Raw genomic sequence first — 15,298 nt, 5'->3', positions numbered from 1 at the left:
AGTGACTTCAAAGAGAGGGTTGGGATGAATTTTATTCCTAATTGTGCAGTCCATCCCTTGCCCTCCAGAACCTCAGACCAAATCATCCAAAAGTGAAATAATCATAGACCCATGGAAACAGCCTAAAGGTCCGTCAACAGACGATGGATAAAGAAGATGTGGTGCATGTATATATGGAATATTCAGTTCAGTTCAGTCGCTCAGTCGTGTCCGACTCTTTGCAACCCCATGAATCGCAGCACGCCAGGCCTCCCTGTCCATCACCAACTCCCGGAGTTCACTCAAACTCACGTCCATTGAGTCGGTGATGCCATCCAGCCATCTCATCCTCTGTCGTCCCTTTCTCCTCCTGCCTCCAATCCCTCCCAGCATCAGAATCTTTTCCGATGAGTCAACTCTTCGCATGAGGTGGCCCAAGTATTGGAATTTCAGCTTTAGCATCATTCCTTCCAAAGAACACCCAGGACCGATCTCCTTTAGAATGGACTGGTTGGATCTCCTTGCAGTCCAAAGGCCTCAAGAGTTTTCTCCAACACCACAATTCAAAAGCATCAATTCTTTGGCACTCAACCTTCTTCACAGTCCAACTCTCACATCCATACATGACCATTGGAAAAACCATAGCCTTGACTAGATGGCAAAAGGAGCAAAATTATTCCGTTTGCAGAGACGTGGATGGACCTAGAGACCGTCATATGGAGTGAAAGAGAGAGAAAAGTCAGAAAGAGAAAAGCAAATATATTACTGCATTTATGTAGAATCTGAAAAAATTAAATACAGACAATCTTGTTTACAAAGCAGAAACAGAGACATAGATATAGAGAACAAATATATGATACCAAGGGGTAAATGTGAAGGGGGGTATGGTAGGGTGAATTGGAAGAGCGATATTGATGTATTACATTAATATGTATAAAATAAATAACTAATGATAACTGAATAGCACAGGGAACTCAGTGCTCTGTGGTGACCTAAATGGTAGGGAAATCCCCAAAAGAGGGGATATATGTATACACAGAAATTATCACTACTTTGTGAACCCACTATACTGTGTTGGAGAAGACTCTTGAGAGTTCCTTGGACTGCAAGAAGAGCAAACCAGTCAGTCTGAAAGGAAATAAGTCCTGGATATTCATTGGAAGGACTGATGCTGAAGCTGAAACTCCAATACTTTGGCCACCTGGTGCGAAGAACTGACTCATTTGCAAAGACCCTGATGCTGGGGAAGATTGAAGGCAGGAGGAGACGGGGATGACAGAAGATGAGATTGTTGGATGGCATCACCGACTCGATGGACATGAGTTTGAGTAAACTCTGGGAGTTGGTGATGGATAGGGAGGCCTGGCATGCTGCAGTCCATGGGGTCACAAAGAGTTGGACGTGACTGAGTGACTGAACTGAACTGAACTGATACTCTAATAAAAAACTTATATTAAAAAAAAAAAAATCCAACACCCACTCACACCGGCAATTCCTCTCGTCTTAGTAAGGCCAGTGGTCAGGATGCCTGCTTCCCACACAGGAAACTTGACCCCTGGCTTTGTTGATCACAAGGGCGGCTGTGACTACTCTTCTTTACTCTCTATCTGTGTGTAGAGATATACACAGATTTGTATATCTGTGGGTTTGCGGGGAGGGGACTTTCTGTCCTGAAACAGAAATACACATTTACTCCTCTTAATTTTTCAACTAGCGCTGGACTTTTCAACTTAGACTCAGCTTATCGAAAGATGTACTAATCCTCTACCCGCCCACACCAGCTGCTTTTCAAGGCTTCATTGTCCTCTCTGGGGGCCTGTTTAGAGCTTCCTCTTATACAGCAGCAGTCTTCCGTAACAGCTCTCGTGTCAGGTATCACCTTGCCTAGTTCAAGGTCGTAGTCCATAGTTCAGGCCTTCATTATTTGCCTTAAGAGGCCCTTCCACCTCCAGCAGCCCACCCTGCAACAGGTTTCAGTAGCTCTGCTGTGTTTACATTGTACAGTGGAAGCCCCCTCCCCTTGGTCCGGGCCCTTTCCTGGGCTGCCTATCTGCTTCCTTCCCCAGTCCTCCCAGGGCCAACGACGATCCTAATCCTTTGACTTTGGCACATCTGCTTTTGACCAAGTGGTTTTCTCTAAAATGCCTCTCTTCCTGCCCCCTGATTGAAACTACCCTCATCTTCTGCATCCCTTTGAGATCCCCACATTTCAAAACAGGACCCTGTTTGTGTCCCTGCAGTGTCCAGCTGAGACCCTGAGCAAAATCCAGCAAATGTTCATTAAAATGAATAAGCAAATGTTCTTACTGGCCCCTTTCCTTAACTGGCAGGACAGAAATAGAAATGTTTAGAGAATCATCATGGATACATATGCATTCCCAGACCTGCAGGTCATTTCTGAAGATGAGAGAACGTTTCCAAAACCATGAACCTATTTGAGAAGATTATTCAAAACAATCTTGTTGATCTTATTTAATTTAATCTTACATATTTAAGCAAAGATCAAAGAATCTAATTTAGTGAGTTAGTACAGTGGGAAGGTTTAGATCGTCAAAGGGCAACAGGATTCTTGGCTCATCCTTTGCAAGAATACATATTAGAATAAAATGATCCACAGAAGAGAAGGTGTGCCCTGTCTTTGGATGTTTTTCCACGGAAGTGAGAAAAATTTCATGAAGTCATGGCAAGCTGGCTTCTGAGGGAAAAACTGAGATCATTGCATAAGGAAAGTTAAGCAGTAAGTCTGTTTTAAAGCAATTGGAAACATCTAAAATTTCTCCATTACACAAAAGTCTTTGGAAAGGGAATAGAAAATAACAAATTTGAATCCTTATTTTTCATAGATATTGTAACTTCTAGGGGATCTTCATTCTGACTTTTTTTGGGGGTGCCCATTTCTGACAACAAAGTAGCTAAAGGATGAGAGTCTTCTAAACTTACCAGAAATGTTCTTGCTTTGGAAATACCCGTAATTACTCTCCTAATTCCTTGCATTTTTTTCCTTCCCTCCCCCATCAGTTTCTTCTCAGGCAATTTTCTGTGGTCAGGGAAGTAGGGGACAGGATGCCTTCTGGGGACAAGGTTAAGGATAGGGTAAAACTGACAGTGTGAGCTGAAAGAGAGAAACTGCGAAGGTATTTAGAGGTGGTCCTGCCGGAGGGAACCACAGACACTCAGCTGCTCTCTTTGGCCCCCAGTTTCTTTCTAATTTTTAGTGATTTGAGGTACTTCAGGTTGTGATTCTTATTTATTTTTGGCTGTGCCGGGTCCTCACGGATGCACATGGGCTCTCTCTAGTTGCAGCAAGCAAGGGCTACTCTCTAACTGCAGTGCGCAGGCTTCTCATCACAGCGGCTTCCCTTGCTGCAGAGCACAGGCTCTAGGTCGCTCCGGCTCAGTAGTCAAGGTGTGTGAGCTTAGTTGTTCTGCTGCCCATGGGATCGTCTCTGACCAGGGATCGAACCCACGTGTCCCTTGCATTGGCAGGTGGATTCTTAACCACTGGACCACCAGGGAAGCCCTGCCCCTAATTTTATTCTGCTTGTCAGCAGTGGGCGTCCACATCAATTTCCCTTATTCCCCTTTCACCAGCAAAAGTCTATAATTTGTAAAAGGTTGTGAGAGGAAGACATTCAAGTATAATATATAATACTCTGTATATTAGTCAAACAGTCACAGAGGCCCCAAAGTGCCATTTTCTGTGAAGACTCAAGCAAGAGCAGAGTTCATCCTGGTCTTCAGAGAAAACTGTGTGGATCAGACAAAATTGAGATTGTAATAGTACAACGTAGTAATTCATGCTGTGGAAATGTATGTAAACTAAGATGTATTAACCAAGTGCAGCGAGGCTTCAAAGGAGTGAGACAGCGTGATACCCGGGACCCCAGAGCAGACGTGGGGAGGGGGTGAGGACCGCCAAGGGGGTTAAAGGTGGGGACAGTGATGACAAGTCTGGGTTTTGCCATGAGCAGCTCATGGTGCTAAAGTGAAAGTGAAAGTTGATCAGTCATATCCGACTCTTTGCAACCCCATGGATTTTACAGTCCGTGGAATTCTCCAGGCCAAAATTCTGGAGTGGGTAGCCTTTCCCTTCTCCAGAGGATCTTCCTAGCCCAGGGATTGAACCTAGGTCTCCCGCTTTGCAGGCAGATTCTTTACCAGCTGAGCCACAGGGAAACCCAAGAATACTAGAGTGGGTAGCCTATCCCTTCTCCAGCGGATCTTCCTGACCCAGGAATCTAACCAGGATCTCCTGCATTGCAGGTGGATTCTTTACTAGCTGAGCTATGAGGGAAGCCCAATCCGACAAAACCAGGTCATTTCACTTTGTCCTGCTGTAAATTGAGAATCTGTTGCTAGTCTCTTCATGCAGCTGCTGGGATGGCTTAAGAGCATCAGGGGGATAGTACATGCTGTAGTGCCTGGAGTGTCATCAATTCTTCATACATGCCAGCCGTGACCTGCTCTGTTTTGAGATAGAGCTTAAGAGAAAGCTTGGATTGTAGCAGGAACTGGCATCAAAGAACAAGGGGTTTTAGGCTAAGCATCCTCCATGTGTGTGTCTTTGTGTGTTTCTCTGTGTGTATGTGTGTGTGTGTCTTTGTGTATGTGTGTATTCAGAAGACACCAAGTACACCAACTGTATTCTGGTGTGCCAGGAGCCAGGAAGGCCTTGAGGGCTATTCCATAGGGAAATGCTGTCCAATAGAAATGTAGTGGGAGCCACATGTCATTCTAAATTTTCTAGTGGTTATATTAAAAAAAATGTTAAACAGGTTAAATGAATTTAAATAATATATTTTATTTAATTAATTCAGTGTATCAAATATTTCAACATGAGGTCTGTGTAAAAAATTGTTAATGAGGTAATTTACTTTTTTGTACTAAGTCTTCAAAACTTGGTGTCTATTTTCTATACATCTCAACTCGGACTCTGCACGGCTCGGGTGACCCATAGCCACGCAGGGCTGGAGGCTGCTCTACTGGATGGCCCAGCTATCAGGGGTCTTCCTCTGATGGTTGTGGCACAGTTTGCTTTGTAGCATCCTCTCTAGCCTTTCCTCTAGAGAGAGAGAGATGGCAACACCTTTTCCTAAGACAATTAAAGAAAAGGAGAGGAAGAAAGGAAAGAAAAAGAGAGGGAGAAAAAATATGCCAGTGACCCTGAGGTGTTCACCAACAAAAGCTCTTTGGGCAGAAAAATTTGGAAGATAGGAGCTGGAACATACTTAAAACTCTTCCAGGTCATATTTAGAGAGACCCTAGAAATCTTGCAACAAAGTAACCTGTTTTACTCTGTGTAACTCCTCATTTCCCAATTTACTAGGATTATGGAACAATGTTTTCTTTTGACACTTAACTACTGTTGGCACAATCCATTGGCAGCCTGTTCTTTTCAACCTTTTTTTTTTTTTTAAGATTCAAGTAACATACTCTTTTTTTTTTTTTTGAAGTGTAGGTGATTTACAATGTTGTGTTAGTTTCAGGTATACAGCAAAGTGATTCAGTTATACATATTCCTTTTCAGATTCTTTTCTAGTATAGGTTATTACAAGGTATTGAATAGAATACCCTCTCCTGTGCAGTAGGTTCTTGTGGTTTATCTATTTTTATATATAGTAGTGGGTACCTGCTAATCCCAAATTCCTAATTTATCCCTTTCCCCTCCTTTCCCCTTTAGTAACTATTAGTTTGTCCTCTATATTTGTGAATCTGTTTCTCTTTTGTGAGTAAGTTCACTTATATTATGTTTTTAGACTTCACATACAAGTGGGATCAGATGGCGGCTCTCTGTCTGACTTACTTCACTTAGTATGATAATCTCTAGGTCCGTCCATGCTGCTGCAGATTTTTCATTCTTTTTTTGTGGCTGAGTAATATTCCATTGTATGTACCACATCCTTGACTTCCCTGGTAGCTCAAATGGTAAAGGATCTGCCTGAAGTGCAGGAGACCAGGCTTTGATCTCTGGGTCGGGAAGATCCCCTGGAGAAGGCAATGGCGACCCACTCCAGTATTCCTGCCTGGAAAATTCCATGGACAGAGGAGCCTGGTGGGCTACAGTCCACATCTTCTTTATCCATTTGTTTGTCTGGATATTTAGGTTGCTAAAGGAAACTTGAGCCTTAATTTAGTGTTTGTGTTTTGTTTTCTGTTTGTTTGTAAGCAAGATGACTGCATTCATGGACTTATGTAATTCTGTAAAGGCTAGGGTGTTGACAGGACAGAAAAGATACGGGGTCATTTGAGAATTTCATATTGCACTTAGTTTCATCTCCAAATCCTACACTTGCAGATTGCAGGACTCTTTAAATTGTTGCAACAGATGTAATGCAAGGGATAAAGGAACAAATTGTCACTTGATTGATGGAGAAGACAGAATCCTTGTTTATAGTTACTTTTATTTTTTACCACAGAAGACTATTTGGAATTTTAGAAATCTGAGCATCAGCATAGGGATATAAACAACATTCTGGTAAGGCAAGTCCCCTGTTCATAACCTGACCAGGAGGTGGGAAAAGGGATCAAAACAGGAAGGAAAGGCCCTTAGCCGTACAGTCTGCCCTCCATCCTGTAAGCCTGCTCTCTGCGTCCTTGGATTCAGTTTTGCAAAATTTGGGTCTACAGTAGTTGAATCTGTGGACACAGAACCACCAATATGGGGCCACTTTCATTCACCTACTACTGCACCCTTTTATTTATTTATTTATTTTTTTTTGCACCCTTTTAATAAGGGACTTAGGCATGGTGAGTTTTGGTATCTGCAGCTCCTGGATCCACCCTGCCCCCCCCCTCCAGACACCGAGGATGACTGTGCCTTAGCTTTCAGCAACCCCTCCCAGCCAAGTGATGGGCAAGTCCCTGGGTGGTTTTTGTGGCATTTAAAAAAAATTTTATGTTTGTTTTTGGCTCCACTAGGTCTTCGTTGCTGTTCGGGCTTTTTTCTGGTTTTCATTTGGAAGCTTCTCATTGCCATGACTTCTCTTGTTGCTGAGCTAGGGCTCCAGAGCTCATGGGCTTCAGTTAATTGCAGCTCCTGGGCTCCAGAGCACAGGCTCAATAGTTGCGGCTCACGGCCTTATTTGCGCAGCAGCACATGGGACCTCCCCAGACCAGGAATTGAACCCGTGTCTCCTGCATTGGCAGGCGGATTCTTTTCCAAAGAGCCACCAGGGAAGCCCTGTGGCATTTAAAAAATGCATACAAGACACTAAACGGCCAACTCCGTGTATTGCAGATGAAGAAAGGACCTGCGGACTTCTGACCTTCCACTGGGGAAGATACCCGTTAAGCCCTTTCAGGATGGTGAGCAGGTGGAGTCTGAACTGAGAGATGCTGGTGTGAAGGGTAAGTGACAACTAAAGCCTCATGCCCTGAGGCCCTGGATCCTCTTTTCCAAATTCTTCTGTGCGTGGGGACCTGTGTGCTCTATTGTGGTGTGCTGCTATGGATGGTACCTCTCTCCAAAAGGGTCAGGGAGGATGCTTACCTATTTTCAGGTACCTAAGGGATCCTGTCATGATGCAGTAAGCAGCGGGGCCAAACCAAGGTCAGGACAGCTCACTGTAAGTGCTCAGAGTAACAGAGCTCCGACTGTGTGGCAGACTCGGCCCTTCAATGGGTTAACTCATTTCATTCTCGTCTCAGAAATGAGAACACCGAAGCTGGCTGGTTACCGAGAATAGATGGTCCTGATGGTGGCCCTGTCCCAACCTAAAAGCCTTTTTCCTCTTTCAGGTACATTCCCCACTTGCCTCTCTTCCCATCCCCACTTTTCATCTTTTTTTTTTTTTTTTTTTTTTAATGCAATCATAGATCTCTGTACAAAAGGGATTGAACGTCAGAGGGACATCTGTGTAGGTCACTGTGGGGGATCACAGTTTCCCTGGGTCCCCTCAATTTGGGAAGTCTGCTTTCTCCTTTCTGGAATCTGGGTGGGGACTCGGTGACCACCTTCACAGAGAAGGCAGCAGAGGCGACGCTGAGTTACTCTGAAGCTGAGAGCAGCAAAACCAACGTGGCTCCCGGCTGGCTCTCAGGCTTGGGGCAGACTTGCCGATGAGACCAGCCGCCACGCTGCGAGGCGGCTGAGGCCCCGTGTGCATGCGTGCGTGTGTGTGTGTGTGTGTGTGTGCGTGCGCCAGGCCCCACTGATATGTGAGGGAGACTTCAGGTGGCTCCAGCCTCCAGTCTTGAGCTGCCGGGTGGAACTGGGACAAAGTGACTCACCCAAGGCCAGATGACAAGCTGGGATGTGAACCCCCAGGGCTCTCTGATGCCAGGCTTGTGAGATGAACTCTGACCCCAGTGCCCATTCCTTCTGGACCAGGAGCTGCCCTTCAAACACAGCTCTGCTCAGAGAAGGCAGACCGTTTGAAGCAGGCAGACCAGCAAACACAGCTTTGGAGAACTAGATTTACGTGCGTATAGTTTGCTGTGACTCTGTTTTCTTAATCTGAATCCTAGCTAAACTCGTTGCTCATGCTCAATTGCTGAGTCATGTCTGACTCTTTGAAACACCATGGACTGTAGCCCACCAGGCTCCTCTGTCCATGGCATTTTCCAGGCAAGAATACGGGAGTGGGTTGCCATCTCCTCCTTTGGGGGATCTTCCCCACCCAGGGATCAAACCTGTGTCTCTTTCATCTCCTGCACTGGCAAGCAGATTCTTTACCACTGCAGCACCTGGGAAGCCCTTAGCTGGGCCCTGGGGTCCTGCCTTACAGTCCTCTCATGAGGCTGCCTGCTTCCCCCACCACCACCCCACCAAGAGCTTAGATTCATGGTCTCTGCTCATGTTACATGAGATTCATAGCATGTGGAGTGATGTTCATGTTTCTGGATTGCCCATGTTTGACTTCAGGCTCCGTGAGGCCAGAGCCTGATCGGTGTCTCCTGTTCTTTTTTTTTTTTTAGCACAAGCTGTAATCTGTAGCAGACAGTGGATAAATGTGAGCTAAATCAACAGCTAAAAGCAGGAAGTATGAATTTTCTTGAGAAGGAAGAGGGTTAACATAAGGAAGTGCAAAATTCCAGGTATAAGCACTAAAGTCTTATCATGGGGCTAAGGGGTTGTCTTTTGAGGTCAAGGTTTCTTTGTCACTTCCTTTGTTTTTCCTGTGAGATGAAACATCTTTGGGTCTCACTTTTATAAATAAACGGCTTCCACAAGATGCAACAGTAAGCTAAACAATAACAGGAACCAGCGGGGCTCTGCGTTGCTTTTCTCTGTGGGTTATTCAACTGGAAAGTATTTTCAGATGTGCAACGCGGGAGAACTGACTTCGGTATGAATGTTGAAAGGTGACCTGTCGTGCGCTCTCATCACCGTCAGCCTTTGTGCATGGGATCGGTGGCTTGTGTCTTCACCTAGACACCCCTCTTGTACCGCCTCTGGTTCTCAGTAAGCAGAATGTCCTGAACCAAATATAATCCATGGAGGATGCCTGTTGCTGGCCCAGCTCACGTTTAGTTAAAGGCAAGTGCTGCCATCAGCTGGTGGAGGAATTTAAAGTGGGTTCATGGGGAGGATCTCATCTAGCCCCTAAGTGGCTCACACAGTAAAGAATCTGCCTGCAGTGCAGGAGACCTGGGTTTGATTCCTGGGTCAGGAAGATCCCCTAGAGAAGGAAATGGCAACCCACTCCAGTGTTCTTGCCTGGAAAATCCCATGGACAGAGGAACCTGGCGGGGCTATAGTCCATGCGGTCCCAAAGAATCGATCATGACTGAGCAGCTAATATTTGCACCTTCTTGAGGATGGAAGATATTCCTTGTTCTTCATCCTCTTTTTTCTGGCTTTCTTTTTCTCCATTCTACCCATTCCTTCCAGTAGGAGGATGCAGCTTGGAAGCCTGTTGGTAATAAGGAGAAGAAAAGTGAAAGTTGCTCAGTCCTGTCCGACTCTTTGCAAACCCATGGACTGTATAGTCCAGGCCAAAATACTGGAGTGGGTAGCCTTTCCCTTCTCCAAGGGATCTTCCCAACCCAGGGGTCGAACCCGGGTCTCCTGCATTGCAGGCAGATTCTTTACTGTCTGAGCCACAAGGAAAGCCCAAGGAGAAGCAATTCTTGCTTCAAAATAGTAGCGTTTATTGAAGGTTTTCCATGAGCCAGGTCTTGTTTGAGGTGCATTACACATTCTTTTCTCACAGCAGCCCTGCTGGGCAGTGGTTTGAGCCCATTTTACAGATGAGGAAGCTGAGGCACAGAGAGGTGAAGTCACCTCTGTGTCATGATGCCTGGCACATTCAAGTGCTTCTTGTTATTTGTAAAGCGAGCCATGTGTTAGTTTGAGTCGAGCATTCATGTGCAAGTGTTTCTTTTTTTAAAAATTCAAAATCTCAGTTCTTCAGGAGTGATCTTTTTAAAAGCATTTATTTTTTTATTTGGCTGTGCTGGGTCTTAGTTACAGCATGCGAACTCTTGGTTGAGATATGTGGGATCCAGTTCCCTGACCAGGGGTCAAACCCGTGTCTCCTGCCTTGGGAGCTTGGAGTCTTAACCACGGAACAGTCAGTGCAAGTGTTTCTATGGGCAGTGATGCATGGGGGCAGAGTGCGGGAGTAAGGGGTATGGCGGGGAAGTGGGAGGCTGTTCAAGGTGGGACCCTGAGCAGGGGACTGCTGTGGGTAACCAGGGCTCAGTCTTGCTGGGAACCTGTGACAGACCGTGTAGGGAGCATCTAGGAATTGTCCCAGTAAGGGACACAGAAGTTGGGGGGTTCCTAGAGAAATCATGGGAACCTTTTGAAGCAAGTACGATCATCACAATTATATCCTGTAAATTACCCCATTTGTCCAGGGAAGTTAGGAAGGAGAATGTATGAAGCAGGACTCCTGGCTTCCTAGACTTCCCTTTGTTCTCTGCATTAGTTCATCTTGTGCAGCAAATTGCCCTCCGACACAGTGGAAACAAGGCTGTGTGCTTAGTCCTTCAGTCGTGTCTGATCTTTGCAACCCCTTGAGTAGGCTCATGGAGTAGCCCCTTGACTCTGGGAGTGCTGATGGACAGGGAGGCCTGGCGTGCTATAGTCCATGGGGTCGCAAAGAGTCAGACATGACTGAGCAACTGAACTGAACTGGACTGTAGCCTGCCAGGCTTCTCTGTTCATGGGATTCTCCAGGAAAGAACACTGGAGTGGGTTGTGCCCTCCTCCAGAGGATCTTCTCCACCCAGGGATCGAACCCAGGTCTCCTGTATTGCAGGCAGATTCTTTACCATCTGAGCCACCAAGGAAGCCCATAATAAGGGTTTATGCAGCACACTCTGTAGAAGTTGGCCACAGCTGGTCTGATCGAGGGTGGACTCAGCTGGGTGACTCTGCTGACCTCGCAGGGAGGGTTGAGGGGTGAGGCTGATCCGGGCTGGGCTCGACTGGACCACTGCTTCCAACCTGATCCAGCAAGGCCTCTCGCTCAGGTCTGGGCTCAAGCCTGTTCCGCCTGACTGCATTCTAAATCTAGGCTTGAGGGCAGTGGCAGCCCAAGAGCAGCTCTTCTCATGACCATGAGAGAGGCGGGGGTGCAGGCGGAAATGCAGAGACTTCTTCACTGGTGCTCCCTTGTGATCATATTGATAATGCGAGTCACATGGCCATGCCCGAGTCAAGAGGCTGAGTGGTGAAGTCCACCTGTCTTGGGTGTGGGGTGTCTGCTGTTGGCCTTGGCCTTGGTCAGAACCCAGAAGTCCCTCTCTTATGCGGCCTCTGCTTCTGTCAAATTGGGCAAAGACAAGCTGAAATTTAAAGGCTTTTTCCAGTGGCAGTTTTGGTTCTAACTCTGGGCAAAACCCCAAGTCTTCAGTGATATTTCTGTGTGCTCACGCTCAGTCCCTAAGTCGTGTCTGCCTCTTTGTGATCCCATGGACTGTAGCCCACCAGGCTCCTCTGTCCATGGGATTCTCCAGGCAAGAATTCTGGAGTGGGTTGCCATTTCCTTCTCCAGGGGATCTTCCCCCACCCAGGGAGCAAACCTTCATCTTCTGTATTGGCAGGTGGATTCTTTATCACTGAGTCACCAAGGAAGCCATATGATGTGGTTATTAGAAGCTACACAGCCCCGGGTTCTGGAAACCTCTGGGGGCTCAGCCCTTTGCAGGCGATTCTGCCCCTTCTGGTATCACAGCTTTGCTTCTCCTGGACTCAGGAGGCGTCTAGGGTTGTTGGGCTCCCTCAGTGACAACTACTACCTCCCCAGCAGCGGCCTGAAATGGTTTTACTTGGCATCAGCACATACCAGTTGCTCAAGTGCGTCAGAATGAAATAAGAGCAGCCAGTGGGATGACTAAATTGTCAATTACACTGAAGTGTATAGTTTCCTACAATTGGGGAGAGTGCTCTGAGTTTGGTGAAAATGTCATTTCTTTGCCTCTTGGTACCTTGGCTCTCCCATCTGGCACGAATACAGTTGAAGCTGGAAGGAGAGGAGGCGACACTTTTATGTTGGTTGGAATTAGCAGCCATAAATTTACAGGGCTTTTTCCAAGTGAGCATGGAAAAGACTTGCCATCTGATGCTTTTTGTGAGTTCTAAGTCATAAAGCATCTGCTAAGGGTGGCTTGACAGTTGTGTTCTTGGAGGTCTGCGGCAGAAACCTAAGCCTCAAATGATTAAATGTGTTTCCAAACACTCATAAGTTATTTATACTGTGTTTGCATCTTGGCCAACCAAGCAAGACGGTACTGTAGTGTCTTCACGGTGGTACCCTATTTCAAACAAGACTGTGCTCTAGGGTCTTTGTGATGGTACCCTATTTGGCCCAACAGAGCTTTCTAATTAACTCATCCATGCCAGCATGCGCGTTATGAATGCTGCTGACATGCCTGTGGACTTTATGGCTGATTTCCATCTTCGTGAATGCGCAAGGACCAGCCAGAAAGTACCACTACCATCCTTCTGGGTGGGAAGGATGCAGGGGGAGAGGAGAGGTGAGATGCAGCAGGGGAGCAGTTGTGTTCACAAGCCCCTGACCACTGTGGGCAGCTGGGGTCCAGCCTGCCCAGGAGTTCTGGGAGGTGGCATTGATCTCCCCTTGGAATTACTTCTCCTCGGGAGTGAGGACACAGGGCATTCATCCACCAACTCCCACTCATCATTGCCACGGATCATCGCAAGGCAATAGCTCCTTGGTCTTCTGGCCTACCCAGACATGCTCCGGCTGTCTGTCCTCAGATCAAAGAAAGCCACGGGTACCAGAGGATGGATATTTTGGAGTAGGTAATTTGTGATTTAAAAAAGAAAATCAAAACAAAAGTAATGTTGATTGTTTTTTTTAAGTCAAAAAGTGGCATGTATGGGAGGGCAAGTGATAAGGGGACGTGGGTGAGGTACCTTTGCATCTGATATCGGGGTGCCGGGCAGTTTGGGGAATGGAAGGAGGGGGTCTTGTAGCTTTTAAATTTGAGCACAATGGAAGCGAAATCCTTCTGAGACCTTAGGACAGAATGCGGAAAGGAGAGCATTTTTGTGTGTGTGTGTGTGCCCATGGCAATTTATTTATTTAAATTTGGTCACAGTCATACAGTGAAACGTTAGACAGCCACTTATAAAGATAGAGAGCATCCTTGGTGGCTCAAACAGTAAAGAATTTGCCTGCAGTGCAAGAGGCCCGGGTTTGAAAGATCCCCTGAAAATGGCTACCCACTCCAGTATTCTTGCCTGGAGAATTCCAGGGACAGGGGAGCCTGGTGGGCTACAGTCCATGGGATCACATAGAGTCAGACATGACTGAGCGACTAACATTTTCACTTTTTCAAAAAAGGTAGAACTATGGTGATGATAGGAAACTGTCTTCAAGTTATAGTTCTGAGTAGAGAAAAAGCACAATACAGAGCTATCTTTAGAATATGTTCCCCTTTGTCAAAATAGCTTTGATGTTGTTTAGTCGCTCAATTGTGTCTGACTGTTCGCAACCTCATGGACTGTAGCCCACCAGGCTCCTCTGTCCATGGAATTCTCCAGGCAAGAAAACTGGAGTGGGTTGCCATTTCCTTCTCCAGGAGATCTTCTCAACCCCGGGGATCAAACCTGGGTCTCCTGCATTGCAGATGGATTCTTTACCACTGAGCCACCAGGAAAGGCCAAAATTAGTTTATTGGGATCTAATTTATGTATCATAAAGATAACCCACTTTAAGTGTACAGGTATGGGCGTTTTAGTAAACTTTGAAAGTTTGCTAGAAATGTTATGCAAATGGAATCTAACACGGCGTCTGGCTGCTCTCGGTCATCCCTGACTGCAGCATGCCCATCGTTTGTTTCCTTTTTACTGTGGAATAGTGTTTCATTGATTGGACATAGCACTTTTTTTATCCATTCTACAGTTGATAGACATTTGGATTGGTTTCAGTTCCATTCCACATACAATCCTTTATGTGGACATAGATTTTTATTTTCTTGGGTAGGTACTTAAATGAAGTTTATGGGTCATAGGATGAGTATTTGTTTGGTTCTTTAAGAAACTGCAAACCTGTTTCCAGAGAGGCTGCTCCATTTTACTGCATTCCCACCAACAATGGGAGACTAATTTCCATTCTCGCAGTTGATGTGGTCAGCTTTTTTGTTGTTTGCCATTCTGATAGACGTGTAGTCTCATCTTTGTGTGTGTGTGTGTGTGTGTGTGTGTGTAGTCTCATCTTACTGTGGATTTAGCATTTCCTCGTAACTAAGGATGTCGAGCATCTTTTCATGTGCTTATTAGCTATTGGCTTATCTTCTTGGCAGTGTGTCTCTTCTGATCTTTTCTTATGTTTATTTTGGGTCCTTTTGTCTCCTTATTAATTAGTAAGGGTTCTGGACTCCTGCCATGTTTTCTGGAAGTTTGAAATTATGTCCAAATAAAAAGTTAAAAAAAGGCTAGCCCCCACACCCCATCAGGATGGTGCACCCAGAAATTGTCTCACAGCATGGATGTGCTTGCTAAAAGAATCAAAGGGAAGGGCAAGATCAAACTTTGATTTTTTTGCCAGAAAAAGTCGTCTGGTCACGACACAGTGGCTCTTTATTAAATGAAGGCATACTTCCTTGGCCGCTTTTTCTCTGTTAATGGGAAATTGGTGATTAAAATGTGTCCAGATGTTGCATAAACAAAAGCATGAAAGAGCTTATTAGTATCTCTCTTGCTTAAGTTAAGGCACAAGTTTCTCCACTCCTTCAGCCTTCCACGCTGGGTACGGTCAGGAGGCCCCTGGCGTGCCGGTCACATGGCAGATCTAAAGGGTTGGGAGGGCTGGGTGGTCCCCATTGTGGCACTGAGAGCACAGACTCACCTGTGTCCAACAGACCCCTGCTCTTGCCCCCTGACACTGACCCTGATTGTAGA

General features: G+C 46.0%; 1 protein-coding gene across 12 annotated transcripts in view; it reads left to right on the top strand.

Moving 5' to 3' along the window:
• Positions 1-15,298, top strand: part of RIN2 (Ras and Rab interactor 2) — a 208,669-nt gene that overhangs the window by 25,640 nt on the left and 167,731 nt on the right. For 11 of the 12 annotated variants that reach the window (XM_086333735.1, XM_086333714.1, XM_086333724.1 and 8 more), the window contains exon 2: positions 7,217-7,326. The gene's annotated coding sequence lies outside the window, so the exon portion shown is untranslated. Of the gene's footprint in view, positions 1-7,216; positions 7,327-8,895; positions 9,016-15,298 lie in introns of all 12 variants that reach the window. The other variant, XM_086333717.1, reaches the window with a different exon arrangement.

This window comes from Bos grunniens, chromosome 13 (assembly GCF_055505025.1).
Source record: "Bos grunniens cultivar Pamir isolate PY7600 chromosome 13, Bosgru_T2T1.0, whole genome shotgun sequence".
Taxonomy (NCBI): domain Eukaryota; kingdom Metazoa; phylum Chordata; class Mammalia; order Artiodactyla; family Bovidae; genus Bos; species Bos grunniens.
This window is presented reverse-complemented; position numbering and strand designations above follow the sequence as displayed.